Source organism: Bos javanicus, chromosome 5 (assembly GCF_032452875.1).
Source record: "Bos javanicus breed banteng chromosome 5, ARS-OSU_banteng_1.0, whole genome shotgun sequence".
NCBI classification, from domain to species: domain Eukaryota; kingdom Metazoa; phylum Chordata; class Mammalia; order Artiodactyla; family Bovidae; genus Bos; species Bos javanicus.
In genome coordinates this window covers 66,717,849-66,741,816 of record NC_083872.1, presented here as the reverse complement: position 1 = coordinate 66,741,816, position 23,968 = coordinate 66,717,849, and the positions used below count along the sequence as shown (strand labels likewise).

At 42.0% G+C, this 23,968-nt stretch overlaps 1 protein-coding gene and 1 long non-coding RNA gene across 10 annotated transcripts in view; one reads left to right on the top strand and one right to left on the bottom strand.

Moving 5' to 3' along the window:
• IGF1 (insulin like growth factor 1) overlaps positions 1-23,968 on the top strand; it is an 80,954-nt gene that overhangs the window by 23,038 nt on the left and 33,948 nt on the right. The window lies entirely within an intron of this gene.
• Positions 148-23,968, bottom strand: part of LOC133247812 (uncharacterized) — a 67,048-nt gene continuing 43,227 nt past the window's right edge. The window contains exons 4-7 of the long non-coding RNA XR_009736510.1: positions 19,006-19,071; positions 16,401-16,560; positions 1,205-1,331; positions 148-176 (exon numbers count right to left, since the gene is read on the bottom strand). This is a non-coding gene — a long non-coding RNA (uncharacterized LOC133247812). The remainder of the gene's footprint in view (positions 177-1,204; positions 1,332-16,400; positions 16,561-19,005; positions 19,072-23,968) is intronic.

Below are 23,968 nucleotides of genomic sequence, written 5' to 3'. Positions count from 1 at the left end.
AACTGAAACAAGGAAGCCAGTAGAGACAACCAATATTAATGGGCTAATAATTAATGGACAACTAATTTTAACTTATGAAATTCTCAAAGTATGACATCAAACCAGCCTTAAGGTTGTCTTCAACCTGCTTAAGAATGTAGCACTTACCCATGTGTAGGAGTCATCATCAAACAAATCTGAAAGCAATAAAATAAATAATAAATACAAACATGGCATTTTTTTTTCCTATTCCTCCAGAACATGGCCGATTTCAAATCATGTCTACAAATGAAGACCAAGGATTTTCATTTTCCTCTCCCTATCTACCATCTTATGAGGTTTTCCACTGATATTTAAAAGTAAGGTGGAATTTTTCACTTTTATGTACCTTCTATCTGCCTGGGTTCTTGACTAGGTAGACGTATGAATGAGTTATATTGCCAGAGAGAGGCCAGAAATAAGGGCAAACAAAGTGCTTTGACTTTGAGTTGATGGAAAGCTCATGAAAGAACACTTCCTTTTGTGGAGTTCTTTCCAACTGATGTCCAGTGACAACCCAATGACAGTTCCATTACAAGTTCCACGCAAATTCTACCTGGAGTCATGAGCTTCCCCCTCCCACCTGATCCTCTGTATCCCCTAGTCCAGATAGGATCTGACCTAAAGAACATGGGCATCACTGATTCCTTTTCTTTCAGCACAAGAAATCCTCAAAGGAGGGATTTTCTGAATTAAACAGAAATTCAACTATGAATGCCTGGGTATACTTGAATATTTCTTCTGTTACCAAAGAGATATTAGGTATTAGAAGAAGCTCTGAATTTGAGGTGAAGAGACTTGGCTTTGTTGAGTATAACCTGGGTACCTTTGGGCAGTTCTCTTGCTTGTAAAATGGGTACAGTCAGCCCTTCCCTGCCTCCCAAAAGGGTTTTTTGTGAGTATCAGTTTAGATAATACCCATGGAGTCATCACAAAATGCTCAGGGAATCAAGGCCAGCTATAAGCTTCCAGAGATAATTTGAAGGAAGTGTTGTTTGAATGGCTTTCCTGATGGCCTGCAGTGTGGAAGACCTAGGTTCAATCCCTGGGTCAGGAAGATCCCCTGGAGAAGGAATGGCAATCCACTCCAGTATTCTTGTTTGGAAAATTCCATGGACAGAGAAGCCTGGCAGGCTACAGTCCATAGGGTCACAAAGAGCTGGACACAGCTGAGCGAAATACCTACCTGATCTAGACTGGAGTACATACTGAGGTTGCAAGTGGGTTAGCCAGGATGGCATTCAATTCCTGCATCCTCCTTGAGAGCTTCCTCTGCAGCCATTCCTTTTTGGGGCATGTGTGCTTTCTGTGCACTGGAATTACAAGGGCAGAAGCAGGAATAGCTGTATTATTGGTCAGTGCTTCTCATAATCCACCATCCCGTGAGTAAGGATAAGAGGTTAATTAAATATATCTCTCGGGCAACAGAAATGATCAAGGCTGTCCCTGGAACACAGTTGCTTCAGAAAGTAGGCTTTTGTTTCAGAGAAAATCTCCCACAGAGAAACATAGAACGCCAAAGAGAACTATAAATAGGACTATCATTTATGTCAATTATAAATAGATTTGCTCCCTTTTGATTAGAAGATTAATGCTAGCTGAAAGTCGGTAGTTGAACAGAAATGAGGGAAAAACTCCTGACAAAATATTATGACATGCTAACAGTTAGATTTGATACCTTTTCCTCCCTGTGGTATTTTCTCTGATTTTCCCTAAATGAAGACTCTCTTCTCATTTGAGTTTAGAATTTAGTTGTTAGTCTTTGAACTACATTTGTTCATACTTTAGCAGCTCCTCAGGATCTCTCCTTACCATCCTGATTAGAACACACACACACACACACACACACACACACACATACACACATACACACACACACACACACACACCTTTTTTAAAAAATGGAAAAATTGACTATCAAAGTTAGGAATTCAAAAAGGGCAAAACTCGTCCCCCAGACACCTCTCAAGAAGGTCACCACGCTCTATTACCAAATTTCTCCTTTTCACAAAGGAGACTCTTTCCCGAGTTACTGTGTACATGTAGTTCCTCAGCTATTAACATATTAGCAGTGAGCATAATGACTAAAGGGGTAAAGTAAAAGATCAGTCTATGAAGGGTCCCAAACCACAGGTTGCAGTTACTGAGCACATGGTCAGATATGCGGTCATTTTCTCTCATTCTGGAGGGAAGAACATGCAGAGGGATCCCAGCTCTGCAGGCCTACTTAGCCAGCTCCTTGTCCTCTGCTTATGTCTATGACTCATCTCTTTCCAGGGCCAGGGAGAGAAATGGCAGCTTCCCATCCAAGCTGTCTGCCAGGTTCATCCTGGGACGAGGGTTTGTGGATGGAGCAGCAGGGTACCTCCATCCTGTACCAGGCGCAGTGGAATGCAATAGACTGCATGTCTCCCGCCTGCTAGGGTGAGGCGATGGAAAAAGTCTTACCTGAGTCCACCCACCTTGCCTCATGCAAGGTCTTGATGCCAGCTACTCCAGACTCAGCATTAAGAAAGAGGCTGCAGGGAACTCTACTTAGTGCTGTGTGGTGACTTAAATGGGAAGAAAATCCAAGAAAGAGGGGATTTATGAATAAGCCTGGCTGATTCACTTTGCTGTACAGTGAAAACTAGTACAACATTGTAAAGCAGTTATACCTGATAAAAAGAAAGAAAGAGGCTATATATAGGTAGAGATAACTGGGAGGAAAGGGCAGATGTAATAAGCAGGGACCAGTCTGGGAGATTCCTCCTCTACTTCAAATGCCCAATTCTGGTTTCACTGTGGCATATTTTAAAGAGAACTTAGCTTGTCAACTGGAAATTCTTTGCCTGACCCAAGATTCAGGGGGAGATTTCTGGAAAAACACTAATCAGGGATTTTGAAAGCCTGGCTTCCAACACATAAAGACATCTATTGAATATTTTTAAAGATATAAAATTCTTAGAACCGTTGGACAGGTTTCTGTGTGTGACCACTCTCTTCCAAGTGGCATTGCTCAACAGCCCAGATCCCATCAGAAGGCTGACATCATGCAGTTGTGCAACTCCCAGGCATCACAATGTCACTTTGCTCACGGCACTTGCTGTGCGTTCACCACTGAGAAGCCAAGCAGCGTTAGGTTGTTAAGTCAGAAGTTCTGAGTGGGATCATTCCTGTGAAACCTGAGTCCTCGGTTCTTCTAAAAAGTCAAAATACATTTGGATCTTGCAACTCAAGAGTGTCAGAGCCAATCATTTCTTTCATCAAAACCCAGGAATCACACGGTGGGTGGCTGGGGCCATGTTCTCCCTTCCTCTAGTTCCCTTCCCCCACCCCTTCAGGCAGGATTCTCCAGGCTGGAGAGAAAGGAATAGAAAAGAAGCTCTCAGTCCTGAACCTCTCTGCTGAGCACTGCATTGTGCTGGATTCTCTGACACAGTGGGATGTGGAAACATGAGACTGAACATCAATTTGTTCCCAGACTGCTAGGTAAACAGAAAATAGGAAAGGCTTCTTCCCACGTATCCTGGCATTCCCCATCGAATATTTGGGGTTCTGTCCAACAGCCCAACTCAATGGCTAATGTTGACCTCTGACTCGGTTGACCCCTTGATGGGAAATGTTTTAACCAGTTGGGTGATTTCTCAGCTTCAACTATGGAACAAATTTCAAAATTGAGAAGGCAAGACTCTTTCCCATTCTAAAATAGGCTGGCCTAGAATGTTCTCAGGAGCATCATGAAGAGCTCTAAGTCCTGGCTTATTTACAAAGGTGGCAGTGGCCTTCAGATTGGGTTAATGAAACGCTGGCACGTGCAGGTGGCCAGCTTTAACTTGCTTCTGCGTGGCTGTCCCCTTTCAGGGAAATCTAGGACTAGCAGAAGAACAAACTGGCCCTTCCCCGAGTACATGCACTCCCCTCTAGGGAGACAGGAGGGAAAACCTTGACATTTCCCAGACCTCAGGAGTCACTCTAGAGGGTCAGTAATAGCCTCGGTTAATGACAAGTTTCAGAAAGGGAGCTTCCAAAAATTGGCCACAGTGCCTGTAAAGTGTAATGAGTTTACTCCCTTTTGTCTGGAAGTCATATCTGGTATTTCACGTAGACCTTGAATAGATAGGGTTTTGATAGATGGGGAAACACTGGGTAGAGAAACCAAGTCAGTGGAAAAGCATATAAACAGAATGTAGAGGATTCTTGCAGGAGCAGACACTATCCAGTTGGGGGTCATGTGCTAGGGACAGTCACTCAGGATAAGCCCCAAAAGATAGCTTAGAGCAGCATTTGTATTAAAGAATAATAATAGCACTTTCTGAGCTCTTACTGTGTGCACCATTCTATTCTAAGCACTGATATGTATTAACTCTTTTCATCCTCACAGAAACCTGTGAAGTGAATTTTATCATTCTCCTCACTTTACAAGTGAGGCCACTGAGGCACCCAGAGGTATATAACGTATTTAAGGGCACATAGCTTTTTTTTTTTTTAAGATTTTTTTTTATGTGGACCATTTTTAAAGTTTTTATTGAATTTTTTACAATATTGCTTCTGTTTTATTTTTTGTTTTTTGGAGGGATTTTTTTGGCTGCAAGGTATGTGAGATCCTAATCCCTTACCAGGAATCGAACCCCCAGCCCCTGAATTAGAAGGTGAAGTCTTAACCACTGGACCACTAGGGAAGGTCCCACATAGCTTTTGAGTAAGACAAAACTGAAGTTTTTTCAGGCAGCTAATTCCAGGACCCATGGTCCATGGCTGCCTTTTCAGCTGCCTACCTACAGCATGCCTTTATTCTTTGCTTTTCCCCCTCATTCCTTCTTCCCTAGCTGTGGAGATACTGGCTAACCTCTAAGGCCAAGTTCATATATTCCTTCCTTAGTGAGACCTCTTCTAACTTTGTCAGCAAGAATTTATCTTTCCCTATTCCTGGCTTCTCTCTTTTACCTACAATGATTTTTTCCAATCTTTTCTACATTAGAATTCAGGATGTTCTCATTTGTGAACTTCTTCAGGCCAGATTTGACATCTTATTCCCCTTAGAATCCTCAGAACCTGAAACAGTGCTTTGCATGTATCGAGTGCTCAATTTACATTGCCTGAATTGAACTGAGTATCAGAGTCCACTGGCTGAGGCCCCAAATGTCCCCTAATCCCACCACACCTCCTTAAGATCATCTTTCCAAATTCAAAACAATTTTTTTAAAAATCCTAAGACATCTTAGGCCTCACAGGGAACTCTCTCACTCCTGAAAACCTACAACTCATTAAAAAAACATTTGGAAAAGCACGATGTGGACTATCTTAGGCCACAGACCAAGAACACAATTCCAGGTTCAGTCCTGCTTGGCTGCAAAAGAAGGCTAATGGTAACAGAACTTCTAAAGACAAAAACGCAGCCACCCATGGATGAAGTCTCTCACCAAGGGCTGTGGGGTTCCAGGGTTTCTGAGAAGGCTCCCTCTATCCTAATAAAGTTCTCAGCTTCTCCACCCCCCAATCCCACCTCCCTACAGGAGACTCAAAAACATCCAATTTAATTAAAACCTCTTTTTTTTTCACATTGAAGTCACAAGTTTTCACAGGGTGCAACGTGTTGCTAACCTAGCAATTTCCAAACTAGACTGTTCAGCAAGGCAGGTGCTGTTTTCTTTTTTAGGGCCCATGTCCTTAAATTGCTTTGCTGCTTAGATATACCTGAGGGCCAAACTGCTCTGGCAGATTCTAGCCTATGCTCTTCCTCCTTCACCCAACTCTTCTCTGGCCTGCAAGATGTTGTTCTCCCATAGCCAATAGGAAGAGAAGGTCTTATTGTCTTTTAAAATTATACTTTTAATGTGTGTCCTTAATTACCTTGAAACTCAGATAGTCAGTGACAACAGATACTGAAAGACAGGGAAGCCTGGCATGCTGCAGTCCATGGGGTCACAAAGAGTCGGACACAACTGAGTGACTGAACAACAACAAGCACAGCACTCTGCCTTCTGGAAGGATGTCAAACAAACAAGCACGTAGAATGATCTACAATTTTCTAATTGGCAAGAGCATTATGCATATTGAGCATTATATTTCTGCAGATTTGAGTGCTAAAATAAAATGTGCTCAATGCAGAGATAGTTCCTGAGCAACTATTACACACAAGACTCTGGAGCAGGTTCTAGGAATATAGTGTGGAACCAGACTGTCAGGGCTTCTGCCTTAGGTGCTTAGAGTTTTGCCAGAAAGATACAGGATGCTAGTGCTAAGGGAGAATGAGGCTTGGTGAGATCCTTGTGCCTTGGATTTGTCTGGAGGAGACTCTACAGTACCAAGTTTTCTTTCCTTACCAACTGTAGGACTGTCTTTCTACTCAAGCTCCCATCTTCTCCTTTCCCCCTTTTCTTATTTTCTTATTTCTCTTGACAGCATGCATTGCCACTGATATAGTCCCTGGTTTTAGATTTCTTCTGTCAAGAAAGTCTCACTGTTCGGTTCAGTTTGAGCTCTTAATCTTCCCTCTTAACCCAGCCAACCAAGAGAGGCAACTTGAATTGTGTGACATGTTGGTTTCCATCTGGAGTCAGACTCATTGGTGCCCTCTGTTTTCCTACACGTATTGAGAAATTCCGGGTACACTGCAGTCTCTTGTCCTGGGAAGGTATTAAAGAAAGGACATCATAAAATCTCCATGGGACTATAACTTGGTATCTTGCTCTCAAACTTCCAGAAATTTATTACCAACTCTACAAACAAACAAAATAGAAAATGGTTTTTTTTTTTTTTTTTTAAAAAGGCAGTATTCCAGTTATTTGCTTGAGAAATATACAATTGATCATGTAGAAGGGAAAGCAATGGTCTCTCTGACTCTTGAAGCTCAAGTCTGTAAGGAGCTGTTTTTGATCAAACTTCGTTAATGAACCCAATCCCCTATCTAGGAGCCAACTGGTCTCCCTGAAAGAGTTCTCAGAATATAGAAACTAGACTACGTGTGGGGAACCACTGATCAAATTCCAGATATGAAACTGACTTGATATGGCATTAGGATGTATATTTTGACATTAGCTTATTTTCTTGCCAGTAACATTTCTCATTTTCGAAAATCCTTTTCTTTGCTCTCCTCTAGCACTAGTAGACTAACTTTGTACAAGAAGATGATAGGAAGCTTCTTTTAAGGCTAACCCTCAGCAATTTTGTATCCCTAGATCCCAAAGCCTGCAATAAATAGGAGATTAGGAGAAATAACCCAAGACCCTTCTTCTGAAAATCTACCCAATTTATTATTACAGCCTTACTCAAATTGGAAATAATGAATAAAAACTAGATCCACAGATAGAATAACATAATACTGACAAGCAGCATGTAGATTCTGAGAAAATGAAATTTAAAATATCAATAGAATTTAAGGGCACCAAAATGAGTTTAAGAGAAAGAAAATGTATCCTTTATCTGTGTTTGCCAACATATGGTAATAATTATAGTCTCCAAATTAGACGGCACATTCCCTTGACCTTCAAATGAGGGGTGAAAATAGATTGAGGAGTCAAAAAAAAAAAAAAAAGACAGTATTTTATCAGATCTAATTTAGTCCTCGAGCTATCAGGAGTCCATTTGTCTCCAAGTGGAGCATTGCCTGGTGGCTATGTTTCCGCTTATGGTGAAAAGCTGCTGGGGCCATCAGAGCAAGAGGGACTTCACAAAGAAAGCCAGAAAGCAGGGCCAAAAGGCAAATAAGGTTCCTGTCACAACCAAAATGTTTCACTTAGCTTTTTGTGCTACTCCTTTACTGTTTGTAATGGAGCAATTTCTATGAGAATTGTGTAAAAATAAGGAGATTTTTCAGCTTTGAGCAACAAATGAGTGAAACGGGCAAGAAAAGCATGAAATTTGGTGAGGGAAAGAAACAGTGATAGGAGAATAATGTAAAAGCCCTGGGAAAAAGTGCCTCCTCTTTAAAGAATCTACTGTGTAAAACTCACACACAACTGTAACACAGGTATAACATCCAGATATACTCTGGATGGATTTTCTTAGTTCTGAGAATCCATCACTTTACCAAAATGCTTAAGTCTTCATCTCACAACCCCCATTCAATGCTGTTGAACATTTTCTTTTGGGCACCTCTATCTATTCTACTGGAAGAGATGAAAAAGAGAATTCATGAGGTAGCATCTCTTGGAGGTCTCTGTACTACCCATGTTCATATTTTCCTTCTGCAAAGAACATATAATATGACAAAACCTAGAAACTCTAGGTAGTCCAGACGGTAAGAGTTTCTGTTAAGAATGGAGATAGAAGAACCACGGAATTATAGGATTGGAAAAGACCTTTCAACTCATAAAATCTCTCTTCTGAGAAAGCAATCCCATCGTCAATGTCCTGACAGAATGCCTCTGCTGAAATCTCGCAATAGTGTGGACATCAGCGGTAGAACAACTCCACTGCCTCCTCTCTTCTGCAAGCAGAAAACCATAGCAATGGAGTACTAAAGGGATCCATGAGATAGTCGTCTCTCTCATAAGTGGAGATTCAGCAGAGTTTCTTCTCTGACCTTCATTGTATCTGTACCTGCTATGTCACTTATACTCATTCTGCTTTTTATGATGGGCTATCTCCTCCCCCTGCAGAATCAGAAACTCTGTGAAGGCCAGGGCTTTGCCTTACCCAGCCATTGTCACATACTCTACAACACTTAGGACGGTGCCTTAAATATGGTAGGTTATTAACAGTTTTGTTTGCTTTTTAAAGTGATTTGTATTTAAACTGGATTTTAACTTTGCAGAAGACTATTTAGATTATAAATTATTTTGTCACCATAGATTTGAATTTCCTTAATATTTTCTAATATTTAATCCATCAAAAGTACGCCTACCAAATGGTATTCAGTAAATACATCTGTTGCATGAATTTCTGAGTGAATACATCCATGAATAACTACTTACAGAGGCTGCCCTCTTATCCCTGTGAAACTGAGGCAGTGTTGGGAGAACACTTTATTTGTATGACCATAACTCTCCTGTTTCAGTCTGCTGCTGCTGCTGCTAAGTCACTTCAGTCGTGTCGGATTCTGTGTGACCCCATAGACGGCAGCCCACCAGGCACCCCGCCCCTGGGATTCTCCAGGCAAGAACACTGGAGTGGGTTGCCATCTCCTTCTCCAATGCATGAAAGTGAAAAGTGAAAGTGAAGTCGCTCAGTCGTGTCTGACTCTTAGTGACCCCATGGACTGCAGCCTACCAGGCTCCTCTGTCCATAGGATTTTCCAAGCAAGAGTACTGGAGTGGGGTGCCATTGCCTTCTCTGAGAAGCCCAGTACAAGTATACCCTAATCCAAATGAACAAAGCTATAATGACATTCGAGGCAGCAGGAGTCATTCGGTGACCAGTGAATTTTGTTCATTCAAGAAGTGGTTATCATTAAGATACTCCGCAAGTAACAGAGTTCTAGGATTATACTGGCTTAAACAACATGGAAGTTTATTTGTCTCTCACGCAGACATCCCAAGATACATAGATCAGGGCTGTTGAACATCAGCTCTGTTCCCCAAAATCCTAAAGGATCTAGGCTCCTTCTATTAATAGCTTTCTATGTCATCATCCTTACATTTTGGCCCCATCTGTATGGCCCACACTAGCTCCTGGAGCAGCTAGGAATAGCATTCCAGTCAGCAAGATTTTCAAAAGGTAAAAAAAAAAAATTTGGTTGTCTTTTAAGGAAGGATTCTAGAATCTGTCACATAACACTTTCACTTATGTGCCATTGCCTAGAATTTCAGCAAATGGCCATACACAGCTGCAAGGGAGTCTGAGAAACATGGTTAACTGAAAATTCGGATTTCTGTTATTATGGAAAGAGGGAAAATGTGTATTGAGCAATGAGTAGGAATCCCTGCCAGAAGGACCACCTCAAAATACAAGTCATACCGCTAGGTGCTCACGTACGCACCACAGAACCAAAAGTTGATCTAGTATCAGCCAGATCCAGATGCCAGTCCTGGCAGCGTTACTGGATGAGCTCTGTGATCTCTGGACTATTTTCCATGCTATCAAGCACAGGTATAGGGACACTCTCTTTGTTCCTATAAGATGATATGAGGTGACCAGTGGTGCTTAGACTAGCACCTGGCACATAGTAGATGCTCAGCTAACATTTATTATTATTTTTATCATTCTGCTTGCATATGAGGCTGGCTTCGCTCCAGATTTTAAACTATTTAAACTTGGGTATAAAGCATCTATCTACAATGTGGGAGACCTGGGTTCGATCCCTGGTCAGGAAATTCCCTGGAGAAGGAAATGGCAACCCACTGCAGTACTCTTGCCTAGAAAATCCCATGGATGGAGGAGCAAGGTGTCCATGGGGTCAAAAAGAGTCAGACACGACTGAGCGACTTCACTTTCACGTTTCACTTTCAAACTTGGATATAGAAAATATTAACAAAACTCCTGGTGGCCATGTTTCTTGAGCAATTTCATGCTCTATCTATTAACCAGTTGTATTAGAGCAAATGAATGGCTACCCAAGAGAATGACTTTATCCTCAGTTGTCCTTTCCTTTCTGCTTTTGTTAGATGATGTTGAACAAGACAAAAGCAATTAACAAGATTTTCAGCACCTTAAGAGATGACAATTAGGATCAGCAGAACTTAAAAAGGAGCCTAAAATAATAGAGGGAGGAGGTATATTTTTCATAATGCAAAGATCATTTGTTTTCACATAACTTTATTTACTAAGCCAAACAAAATAATGTTAGAAGCACTCTGGAAAAGGGTAAATAAAAATATATCTCTTTTGGTACTATCCATGCTGCTGTATCAAGTAAATGGATTAAGAGGTATACTAGGCTTTATTTTCTAGTGTTTCATATTCAGTGCCTCTTTGAGAATGCTCTAAGATGCTCTAGGCAGGATTACTGTGGTAGAATGATTTAGTGCTTGGACAGACCTGAGTTTGAATTCTGGCTTGGCCACTTAGTAGGTAAATGGTCTTGCTGCTGCTAAGTCGCTTGTCATGTCTGACTCTGTGTGACCCCAGAGATGACAGCCCACCAGGCTCCCCAGTCCCTGGGATTCTCCAGGCAAGAACACTGGAGTGGGTTGCCATTTCCTTCTCCAATGCAGGAAAGTGAAAAGTGAAAGTGAAGTCGCTCAGTTGTGTCCGACTCTTAGCGACCCCATGGACTGCAGCCTACCAGGCTCCTCCGTCCATGGGATTTTCCAGGCAAGAGTACTGGAGTGGGGTGCCATAAATGGTCTTGAGACAAATCAATAAACTTTTCTAACACTCACTATTTTCACTGGTAAGATGGGAAGAATAGAATTATTACAGAATTATTATCTTATAGAATTGTTTCAAGAATTAAATGATAAACCAGATGTCCCCAAGTTTTCTAGTCTACTTGGGTTACAGTTTTATCTAATATCTATACAAAATGTCTTGTGACCTCCTTTCCACATTCCGTGGGAAATCCATATATTGCCCAACCTCTGAGGATTTGTGGTGCCAAGCTTCTCCTAAGTCAGTTCACACCATAGTCCGTTTTCCAACTATTTCCCACGCCCAGTTATCTCTCTTGACTTCTGAAACTGCAGTCTGCTGTCACCTGCCTCATATGCCCTAGCTCATCTGAAAGATAAACAAAAGCAGAAAAAAGCTGGAGACAGAACAGTCATGAGTGCCTGGAATTTTCCAGGAATAGTAGGTATGGGCAGAAATTGGGAAATCTGTCAGCTATGATAAAGGAAGACTTGATACAAAATGTTGCCTCTCTGGACAAAAGGAAAAAGGAGAGAAAGTAGTCAAAGATGATTGTAGGATTTCGGGTCTGGATAAGCAGACACGGGCAAGTCCAGAGGAATATTTGACTTGGGTTGACTTTTGTTAAGGCAAGGAATTTCACTTTGATTCTAGAGATACTGAATAATAATGGGGCATTCAGAAGATAATCCCCAGGCTCATGAGTGGTGGTGGTCCAAAGCTCAGAGAGGATAGTCCAGACGAACAGGTTTGGAAATTTCTTTGCACAGGTGACAGCTGAAGCCTGACCATCCCCCACCCCAATGTAAAAATATTGTTATTTTTTAAATAAAAAGAAGTCTCAAATAAACTGAGCAGCTATCTGATTACATCACAAATAATCTCCTCCCCCCCAAATTCATTCCTTTAGCCCAGCAACTGAGTTTCAGTTCACTATTATTTTATAACAAAAATTTTAAATCACATAATCATAACATAGTGTATTGGAATAAGCCTTAAAATATTCCTGGTCCACTGACCTCACTGACAGGAGATGGTGACCTACTAGAGAGTAAGGGTGACTTGTATATACTTATTCCAGTTGAATGATACTCCCAGGTATTCATAACCTGCCAGAGGAGTTTCTGCTCTTCCTTTCCTATCTTCTCACCTACGGTTAAGCTACTGCAGATATGGTTTTAGACATTCTATCTGCATTTAAAATATTCCTTCCAACTAATGTACAAACAATTAGAGTGGAGCCACTGAGGCATAAGGAAAAACAAGGTGTATATTTTAGTCCCAAGCAGAGAGAACTGGCTGCATGACCTGAAGACAGTCATTGCAGCTTTTGAAGTCTCCTCATTTGAGCAGCAGGTGATTAGACTGGATTAGCTCTGAAATGTCTTGTGGCTCTGATGTTCCTTGATTCTTGGAGGTATCAACTGTCTCCAACTGGATGCACATCTTCCAGTCCCACACAAGATGGAGAGCAGACCCGTCCCAGTATTTGGGGAGGCCCATCAGGACAAGAGCTGGCCTCTCTCTGTGGGGGCTGGAGAAGGGAAGCAGCTGAAGCAACACTATCAGTTTCCTTCCTATTCAGAAGAGAACAATTGAGCTCCTCCCGGGGGGAAGCCTTTTGGATTTTGACAGTGTGGGGTCTGTCTTATGACGGGAATGGAGGATTAGTGTAGAATGGGGTGCTTAGTGGCTGGGATTCTTAACACAGAATCAAAGATGGAAGGAAAGCCAAGAGGTCCTTAGGTCCAGTCCCCTGCTTCTATCTAAGCCTTCCAAGGCAGATGGTTGTCATCCTACATTTAAAGATCTCCAGGGCAGCTTCCCACAGCACACTGGGTCAGCGTGTTTCCCCCTTACAATCAAGAAATTCTTCCTGATGCTAAAGTAGAAACATTTTCAAAGCAGCACAAGTCTGTTTACCCCTGTCTAGTCCTCAGTGGAGATGAGAAGGAATACTCCATGTAATAACCCTTATTATACCTGCTGGTGAAGATTAAGTCACCTCTTAGTCTTTCCTTTTTGGGGCTGAATTTTCATTCTATTTTCCACCTAGTTAATCATTTTTTTTACTCCTATCTGGATCCTTTCCAGATTCTCCAAATGAGTCTTAAAATAGGAGAATGAAATCTGAGTTCCCACTCTAATTAAAACCTCAGCAATGCCAAGTTTTGTGGAAAGATTACTCTCCAGGATTTCATTTCATAATCTCGACATACGTCTGCATTATATTACCATTTTGTTGCTGAACTTTCTCACTCAGAGTCCACAGGTATCTTGCCGTAGTACTTGTCTCTGCCAATTGAAGCCCATTTTTGTTCACTTTAAACATCTTCCTGTTTTTAATGACCACCCCCTTCTAAACTATTAAAGGTCACTTTAAATTGTAATCCTACCTCCTAATGCTTGAGAATCTTTCTCTGCCTTCGTGCAATCTGAAAAACATTCTAAGTATATTATTTCAGTCACTGAGAAAGGAATCTCAATTTACATCAATCCTATATGAATCTGAATATCACTCACTTCTCCCAATACCCACAAGCATGGTTTGAGCATGATAAGCAATGCAAACCACTTCTCTCCATCCATTTGACTCAACATCTTTTTGAGCCTTAATGAAAGGCACTGGGGATACAGCAGTGAACAAATCACAATTTCTCTTTTCACTTAGTAGCATGCCATACCAGTGTATACCACCAAAATGTATTCATTAAGCTCGCACTGTTTGCAGGCCTGCAGTGGGTGTTGAGGCTACAGCAGTGAACAGAATATTATGGATCTTGCATTCCAGTGGGGGTGGGGAGGAAGGAGACAAGATACAAGTCAGGCAATAAATACACAGAACCCAATCAAATCTTGATAAATGTTCTGAAAGAAACAATGGAATGATAGATGTCCAGATGGTGGCTCTTTTCAGTGTGGTAGATTCCCCAAGGAGAAAGCTTCCCAAGGGGTGGGGGTGGCTCTGAACATCTTACAATTTAGCTGCTGCTGCTGCTAAGTCGCTTCAGTGGTGTTCGACTCTGTGTGACCCCATAGACGGCAGCCCACCAGGCTCCCCAGTCCCTGGGATTCTCCAGGCAAGAACACTGGAGTGGGTTGCCATTTCCTTCTCCAATGCATGAAAGTGAAAAGTGAAAGTGAAGTCACTCAGTCGTGTCCGACTCTTAGCAACCCCATGGACTGCAGCCTACCAGGCTCCTCCATCTATGGGATTTTCCAGGCAAGAGGACTGGAGTGGGGTGCCATTGCCTTCTCTGTTACAATTTAGCAGGGGTCTGCTATTCTGAACCAATCCCCCTTAGCAAACCAACCCTCTTTATAGTCTATTCTCCTAGACCTAGACTTCACTTTTGCTGGGATGTCGATGGCTGATAATGTATTGAAGTGAAGTGAAAGTCACTCAGTCATGTCCGACTCTTTGCAACCCCATGGGTATGGTCCATGGAATTCTCTAAGCCAGAATACTGGAGTGGATAGCCTTTCCCTTTTCCAGGGGATCTTCTCAACTCAGGGATCGAACCCAGGTCTCCTATATTACAGGCGGATTCTTTACCAGCTGAGCCACAAAGGAAGCCTGATAATGCATTATTCCTTAGTAAATTATTGACATTTCCAAAGGACTCTTTCATGTGCTTTAATCAAAAGAAGTGATAAATGGAAGGAATTTCAGGATACAGTTGCCTTAGTTCCCTAGGAATTTGATAGACATTTCTGGAAAATAGGAGTCCAAGGTCCATTAAATATAGGGAGAGTGGACTTCAGTACTATCAGATAGATTTTTTCACTATCGAATCTCTCACAAGCTTGAACAGGCTGGTGAACTTTCAGACTCTCTAAAATGGGATAATACATATAGCTGTTTCCTAAGCTTTTTGCGTGGCTCTTTGGTGAACACTGGGCTGAAGAGGGGTCTTAGATCCTATGGTGTCTTTTGACATTGACTGCAGCACTTGGTATATGCTGTGCAGGCCAGCTGGATGTTTGTGAAAGGTAAAATAGGAACACGACTGGCTTCTCTGCAAGCCTGGGCCTGTATTTCCCTACTTTCCTCAGATCATGGGACCTTCAGAGTGTCTGAATTTCCACTTTCCAGGAAAATCCACAAACACACATAATTACACACCATGTAGAGGATTCACAGGCTTCTTACCAAAACTCATCTCTGGACTAGAGGATTTCTAAGGACCTGTTTGGTGCTAAAGTTCTACTAAGTTTCTGCTCTCATGTTGACCTGTTGGTTCATGTTTCTTATTAACTTCTGAGTTTCTTGGGGTTAGACCAACTGTTCTCCCTCTTCCCAAGCTCCTTCAGCCTTGATGGAATGCTCAGTACACAAAGGATGCTAATAAGTAACAGCCAGGGAGGGTGGGGAGACCCCTCAACACAGAAGTACCAGCCAACCCTGGGGATACCCAATTGGCTTCCCAATTAGTGAATGAGGTCATTTTCCCTCTGATGTTTTCCAGAAATAGATCTGTGAAGAAGGCGTGCACTGAAATGACCTCACAAGGCAACGGGAAGGAAGTGACTAGAAAGGGAATCATTAAAAACCCAACTTCTTCTTTAAAGGGAAATGGAAACAGGGACCTGGAGGAAGGTTATAATTGCCAAGCCAGCAGTGGCCCCTGCTTTCCTCCCCCTGCTCCCGATATGGATTTCCTGCCTGCGGGGCAGCATTTGATTTAAAGCTATGGGAGCCTCACAGACGCTCTCATGAGAAGAGCTCGGCAAAGAAATAGAGCAGCGTTTGTCCTCTTCCTGCCACTTCTGCATGGAAGCAGTTGGATTAATTAACCCTGTTTCCTCAGCAGGGTTGATCCTGACACTTGCTCAAGAAATGCTGATGTGTATGTGGAGCCTGACTGACAAATAACAAATTATGATTTTTTCCTTTTTTGCAAAAATGGATGCCCTTTGGTAGATATAACCACCTGGTTCTGTATTTCCCTTGCACACTCCTTTGCCATGAGTTTTGAATGACCCGTGAAAAGAGGTTTTGATGATGTGGTCCTGAGAGTGTGCCAAAAATCCACCCCCCCTGTTTGGCTTCTCTGCAGTAGCCTGGGAGGTTAAAGGGTGAGGACATAGAAACGATAGATGTGGATCCTTGGGAAGTCTGTTGTCTAGAAATAAGTTTTACAATTGAGCAGACTGGCTTGAATACCCACCTGACAATTTGGAAGTGTAAAAATAAATTGAACCTGGTCCTTAGAAGAGGCAGCTTTCCATATCAGAGGACGTCCCTGTGTTTCCAGCTTTCCACATGGCCAGGGAATTTGTTTAGGCTCTAATTTCCCTCCCTGCAAACTGGCTTGTTGTCTTCAGGTGCTAGCAACAGTCAGAATGACACAGACCATGCAAATAAAAAAGGCAGGGAAGGGAAAAAGGTCAACATGTGTTTTTTGTTTCAGAGTAGTTTCTTACTTTGGAGGGTTATGATTTTTTTTTTCTTCTTGCCGTAAAACTAGATCTGCTACTAGACTAACATATGGTTACCTTTATTGGCCAATTATCAAAAGAGGTAGGAAGTCTTTATGGAGTCTTGAAAGGGTAAGGGGTCCTTCTCTGGATGTCAGTCCTCATTGGCCCTCTCCTCCTAACCAGCGCTCCTCCACTTAGTCATATATGACATCCTTATGTTAGATGCCTGTATCCCACAGAGACCAGAAACACAAGGGCATCATCTGAAGACTTGGAAATGCAGGTTTTCAGGCACCAGCTCACACTTCCTGATACACAAACTGAAGGTGGCCCCCAACAGTGTTGTTTAACCAGAATTCTGGATGACACTGATAGATGCACAGCCTGAGAAGCACTGATACGTATCGCTGTGTAACCACCCACCGCGTGACGTCTGAGTCACCTTGGGCCCAGGTGGCTTCAAGAGTCCCCACAGGCATGTGAACCTGAAGTTGGTCTTTTCAGTGGGGATTAGGAGGCAGTTATGTGGGTAGAGAATGTTTACCATTTGAAATAAAACAGAAAATAAAGACTAATGTATAGATTAAGGGCTAGTTTGTGATGCACAAAATAATCATTTTGCATTTTCAAAGAGGTTAGCGGGAATGAAACCCTCAGACAAGAGTTCTCTCAGGGGCTGGAGGGAAACTCGCTTGCTAGACTCAGACTCCAGCCACTCTGGGCAGTGGTCTTTGAACTGTTGAGGCCAGCATCTCTGCACTACAGCTTCCTTTCAGGTTGTCACAGGAATCAGGGTCATGGAGGGCATGGTGACCTGTGATCCCATTTTCATCTGTTTTGTTCGTGTCTTATCCTCAGGACTGAGAGCAGTGTCTAGAATATAGTAGATGTTCAATGAACATTTGTGATGGAATGATTATAAGCAAGAGAGGAATAACGTAGTAAAAGGAGGACAGATGTGGTCAAATCTGGAGTTAGATGGGCTGTCAGGGGTATTACTCCCTGAAAGCAGGTTGAGAGACTCCAGGCTGGGCAGGACAAGGTATTCCAGAGAGGACCTGAGTTCAGAAGGATCATGAGAGTAGAGACTTTGCTATTTAGACCACAAACTCCTCCGCTCCTTATGGGGGTGTGATGCTGTCAGCGGCTATGCTCCTGCGGATCCCCTCCCCCCACCCCAGAGAAGAAAACTCGTAAGTACTTGATGATTTTGAAAACTGAGAACCAAGGTCTCTTGTCATCAATTTCATTTTTCCCGGTATTTCTTCTACTTGGCAAAATTTGGACGCACTAGGAAACTGCAATTCAATTACTGCACTAGTAATTGAAAACAGAAATTGGTTCTTTTATTCTAATTCACAGGATGCAGGTAAGATTCCTGTTTATGCTCCACCTTGATGGTTTCTTTTCTAATCCTGGGGGAAAATCTGGATATAATTCTCTGCTTTGGTCCTTATAAGAAACTGTGGGCTTTCATCAAATCAGGATTTTCTGATACTATTTGGGAATTTATTCTTACAAATGATCTAGAAGTAGAAAGTTATATGCACAGAGACACTTATTGTTGCATTAGTTAAAATAGTAATAAAACTGGACATAGCCTAAATGTCTAACAACAGGAAAATGGTTTAAAAAATAAATGGTGGCAAATCTACTCAAGCAAATATTCTTCAGCTTTAAAATTATAATTATAAAGATTATATAACAGTATGAAAAATGCCTACAATATAATGTTAAGTGAAAAAACACAAAATACTACCTTGAATTTAGGCTGTGACTGTACCTGTGTCAAACTGATGCATGCATCTGGGTGAGAACTAAAAAAAAATTTTTAATTATGATATTTGATTTGTTGGGATAGCAAGAGTCTGGTTAACAATTCTCTTTTCAATTTCTGCTAAAGTTGTTATGACTTTGTGCAATTCAAGGGGATTGGAAATAAGATGGTCTGGCTGCATGACAGAGCTGACTGCCCCTTTTGAAAGTGGAAAGAATCGCAGTGTACTGGGTGAGATGTGAACACCCAGCCATGCCTTAAACTGCAGGGCTGCCCAGACTTTTTTCTCGAGGGTAAAAGCCATGCATGACATTCCTTCTGGCACTCTCTGAAATACCTGGGCTAAACCTCTGTCTGACACACTAGCTCTAACCCTGGAGTTGGTGGGCTAATTTAGATACCCTTCCCCATAGCCATCATGGATTTTAACATTATGTGCCTTTGAGGATCCCAGTAATGGTATCAGCTTCAGAATTTTTCCTCATCTGAGAATTCTCCCACTTTCAAGGCATCCCCAGTTGAGGTGAACTGGCTCGGCAATCTACTAGCTATATAATTTGGGTCAAGTTACTTACCCTTGCTAAATCTCCATTTCCTCCTCTGTAAATGGATACAGTAATAATGCCTACTCCATGCAGATGCTGTAAATGAAATAAGACAAGAAAAGTAACATTTACTATACAATTTTAATAGAAAGCATTCAACAAAGGGAAATTGTTGGTAATATATTATTGCAAAGGCATCCATCTGTTCTAAATGTGAAATAAATAAGTTTAAACATAAAATGGACAGAAGAATGAAATGCCCCTTTCAATCTCCAGAGAAACTTGCATTTAATGGAAAAGGTTCAAACCTCATTTTATTATACCTTTAGGTCTTAATATAGCTCCTTCTTTCTCACTAGCTAATCAATAGCTTCTAGGTTTTAGTGTTCCCAAGTGTTCTTGCACATGAAGATATTGTCTGCACCACTGTGTTTAAATCAAGGAAAGGAAGCTTAACTGAGCATCAAACCAGGTAGTATGGTCTGCCTAGTAACTCTGACACTTGAAGAAATGCATCATTTCAGGCTAGATAGAAGGCTAGAAGAAAGAACCACAGGTGGTGATGCCACAGATGACTAACCCAGATGGGGGAGATGAGAAGGCTGGAAAGCCAAGAGCCACAGCCAAGGACAAGAGAGGAATTTGGTTTGAAAGGAGAGTGTTAAGACATCAACAGCCTGGAAGAAGAAGTCCAGGGTGATTTGTGGCCTCTTGAGTACCAGGAAAAAAGATGTGGCAAAAGAAGGCACAGATGTTCTGAAGAATGCAAGGAATTTATGATGGTTCATAGTCTGACCGCGGGAAATGCCTGTAGAGGGCAGATCTCAGTGGGCCGCGGGAGCACTGGTTCATTGAGAAGATACAGGAAGACTAGGACTTCACAAACACCTTTCTCAAAGTATCATCCTGAACCAGGAGCAAAGGAGGAGGAAGAGGAAGACAAGAACTTGCTTGAGAAGAAAAATTAACAAATTTAGTAAGTCTTTAGAAGTAGATTAAAATATTTCTAGAGCAACAGCCCTCTTTTTCCTGTCACTCTTTCTTGTGAAAATCGTTATCGAAGACTTGGACTGATATCTCAACAATGAGGATGTTTGTAATGCTCTCTACATTCTCTTATCAGAATTCCTGCTGCTCAGAGTCAAAACGCTTCACTTCTCCTCCCATCCCTATTACACAGAAGGTGTTGCAAGACCTTGACAATCATTTCTTCTCATCAACCTAAAGGTTTATACATGCAGTTATACAATATTATACAATTAATGTTATACAAATAGGTATTTAATTGACATTGTGGTGATTATGGAGACCATACCCATTAAGAGGTCACTGGATTTTATATTCTCCTTTCTCAGACATGTGGGAGGCTAGTTATAGGATTATAAGGAAGCAAGTACTTGCTTGAAGGCTGGAAAGAGAGAATAGAGGCTGCTCTGTTGGACAGCTATGCATTTTGCTCCTGAACTTGGGCCCTGACTTTCTAATAGAGTTAGGTCAGAGCTAATCATGGTGGCTCAGTGGTAAAGCATCTGCCTGCCAATGCAGGAGACACAGGTTTGATCCTTGGGTTGAGAAGATCCTCTGGAGAAGGAAATGGCACCCCCACTCTAGTATTCTTTCTTGGGAGGTCCCATGGCCAGAGCAGCCTGGCGGACTACAGTCTGGGGTTGCAAAAAAGTCGAACATAACTTAGCGACTAAACAACAACAATCATGCCAAATATTAGCATCAGCAGTGCCTTCATGCAGGCTTCCCAAATCCAGACCTGAGCCAAAGCGAGCAGACAGAAGGCAAGTGTTGAGGGAAATAAAATATCCCACAAGCAGTTATCCTGGCCCAGTGTCCCTGCATGAAGGAGCCTCTGCAGCTGTAGGACACATCAGGCCTCATGTTGCTTGCTTCTAATGAGGCCAACTAATTCTGCAACCACGGACAGGTTTTGTGATAAATTGGGAAATGACTTCTGGGGCAATTGTCTCCAGTTCTCAGAAAGAAAATTCACAGAAGTGAGTGACTGGCTCAAAGGCCAAGAGGCCTTTGCCTCTGAGTAGGGTCCCAGAGTAGAGTAATGTGGTCATTCACAAGTGTGTTTGAGTATGTGAGAAAAAATAAAAATGAAAAAGTTTGGTTTCTCCAGCCAAAATTACAAGCTGAAAATGTTTTCCGTTAGTAAAATAAATAAGAGAAGCAGAGATTTTTCTTGATTGATAATAATATTTACTAAAAGCATTGAATGAGGTTTGGAGATAACAGACATGATATTGATCCCAGAAGAAGTAAAGAAGAAAACAGGATTTAGCTTGGAGATGAGCCGCAACCTAGCCACACCTCTCTCTTTATTCATACTTCACTTGTTCAATTCAGAAAAATAATATTTGGGGGTAGGGAAGGAGATTGGGAGGAGTGGGGTGGCTAAAACTGAGTTCTTTGATTGTCAGATGACTAAGATACTTCTTAGTTGACCTTGAAGTCAACGTCAAGGACAGCTATCATATCCAAAGATATATGAACTTCTAAAATACAATAATTTGAGGGAAACTGTTGAAGTCTTAGTCATGTTTAAGCAAGTAAACATTAAGGAGGAGGGAAGAAAATATGAGAGCAAAATTCTATAGAAAAAAAAATAAATACAGAATGGTAGGATGAGTCCAGATTTTAGCTGAAAGTTTCTGAGATAACATAGAAAGAAAGAAAGTGGAAGTGAAAATCACTCAGTCATGTCCAACTCTTTGTGAACCCATGGACTGTACAATCCATGGAGTTCTCCAGGACAGAATACTGGAGTGGGTAGTCTTTCCCTTCTCCAAGGGATCTTCCCAACTGAGGGATCTAACCCAGGTCTCCCTCACTGCACACAGATTCATTACTGGCTGAGTCATCAAGGAAGCCCAAGAATACTGGAGTGAGTAGTCTATCCCTTCTCTAGAGGATCTTCCTGACCCAGAATCTAACCCAGGTCTCCTGCACTGCAAGCAGATTCTTTACCAGCTGAGCTACTAGGGAAGCCCCTAGATAATATAATCACTCTCCAAAGGAAACATTCAGCCTCAGTCTGCATACTTGCTTGATATTCTGATGAATCATATTAATGCTATCACTTGCTTGAGAACTCCCTGTACAGGTTTCAAAATTTTAACAACCTCAGCATTAGTTTATTTTATAAAAAGAAAAGTCTAGCACTTGTAAAACCATGCTTATAATGGTTCTCTTTTTATTTTGTCCTCTGGGCAGATGTTGGATACCAATGACAGAGATGATGACCTGTCTGGATGCCCATTCATGTTACCAGATAAAATAACATGCAATTGTAGATGGAATTTTCTGGGGACTCTGCACCTGTCCCCCCAGGAAGGAATTGAATATCACACAGAGGATTCATATACCATAGACAGACACTCAGGAAGCCAGTGAAATAAAGTGTTACCCATACTGAATACTAGGAAGTTCAGTGCTCTGGTCAACAATATGAACAACCCTTCTAGGACTTATCACTTACCTTTAGAAGATACAGCTTTGTGAAATGTTAAAAGACCATGTCCAGTGATTTCTAGAAAGACTATTCTCATACTCATTCTGATTTCCAAGTGCCCACACAAGAGAGGCCACTTCCTCATGCCTCAAAACCTTTAGGATCTCAGTTTTTGAGATGGAAACTGTTTCTGTTTAAACAGCTCCAGCAGATGACTCTCTGACCTTTCTTAGCCTCCTAATTCACACGTGAATCGTGACTTTGATCTGGCTTCTGCAGTCTCCCTACATGGTCTTGTCGCCTTCCCTTACTCAAACGCACCTCTATATTGAACATTTCCTCTGCTTTCCTCCATCATACTCAATGCTGATCTCTACTTTTCTTAAATTAATCTGAAATATCAATCTTGTTTTTGTCTAAAATTAAACCTGACAAAGAGGAAAGTCCTAGTTCTTTCATCAAACTTTTCTTCAGTAGATTCTTCTCTATCATTAAGGAAAAGCAGGCTTCCCTCATAGCTCAGTTGGTAAAGAATCTGCCTGCAATACAGGTGACCCTGGTTCGATTCCCTGGGTTGGGAAGATCTGCTGGAAAAGGGATAGGCTACCCACTCCAGTACTCTGGCCTGGAGAATTCCATGGACGGGGCTTGTAAAGAGTTGGACACAACTGAATGACTTTCACTTTCAGAGAAAAACACTTATGCGCCATATATGCATTGTTGATTAAAAAGTGGGCCCCAGGGCCATCTAGATAATCCTTAGAGTCACATTGTTAGGAGTGCTTGATGTTACCCAGTACTTTGTCTACGTGAGAAAACAGAATCTCAGAGAATCTGTGTGACTTGTGAGTTTGCACAAAAAATCTGCGGCTGGAAGCCAATGTTGTTTTCAGTATACCATATTGCCTGCTTTCTTATTTCCTCTCTGCATATGGCACAGTGCTAGGTGCTATAGAAACACTCCCCAGGACTTTTCAATTCAGGAACAACGCTGTTGACACACCAGCATGAAAGGGACATCACATACAACCCAACTGGCACTGAAGTGCACACAGTGCAGTTATTTATATCCTGTAATGCTCTAACCATCTCTCCCTCCCTCTCTCCCTCCCTGCTTCTCTCCTGTGTTCAACCTGTCGCTGACTCTGGCTGTTGCTTCTCTGCAGTGATGCCAAGGGCTGTCTCTGCTGCTGTGGAGGCTATTTTCCAACAGCTCACTCCCTGATGCAGGCCCGGATGCCTCTCCCCACAGGGCCTCCACCTCCCAACACTCTCCCTCAGACACGCCAGACTGCCCTGGCAGCCGTCACCCCTTCACCTGCCATGCTGACCGTGTCACACCCACCCCTGGGAAAATCTCCAGATGTACCCTGAGCAAAACACAGAGGCCTGAGCGAGGAGACGGATGGGGAGTAGGGCCCCTGAGAACACAGGGCAGGTGCCAAACTGAAAAGAAAAGAGAAATGATAGACTTTAGAGTGAAACTAAAAATAAAGAGAATGTGTTTTAATACCCCTTTGGCTG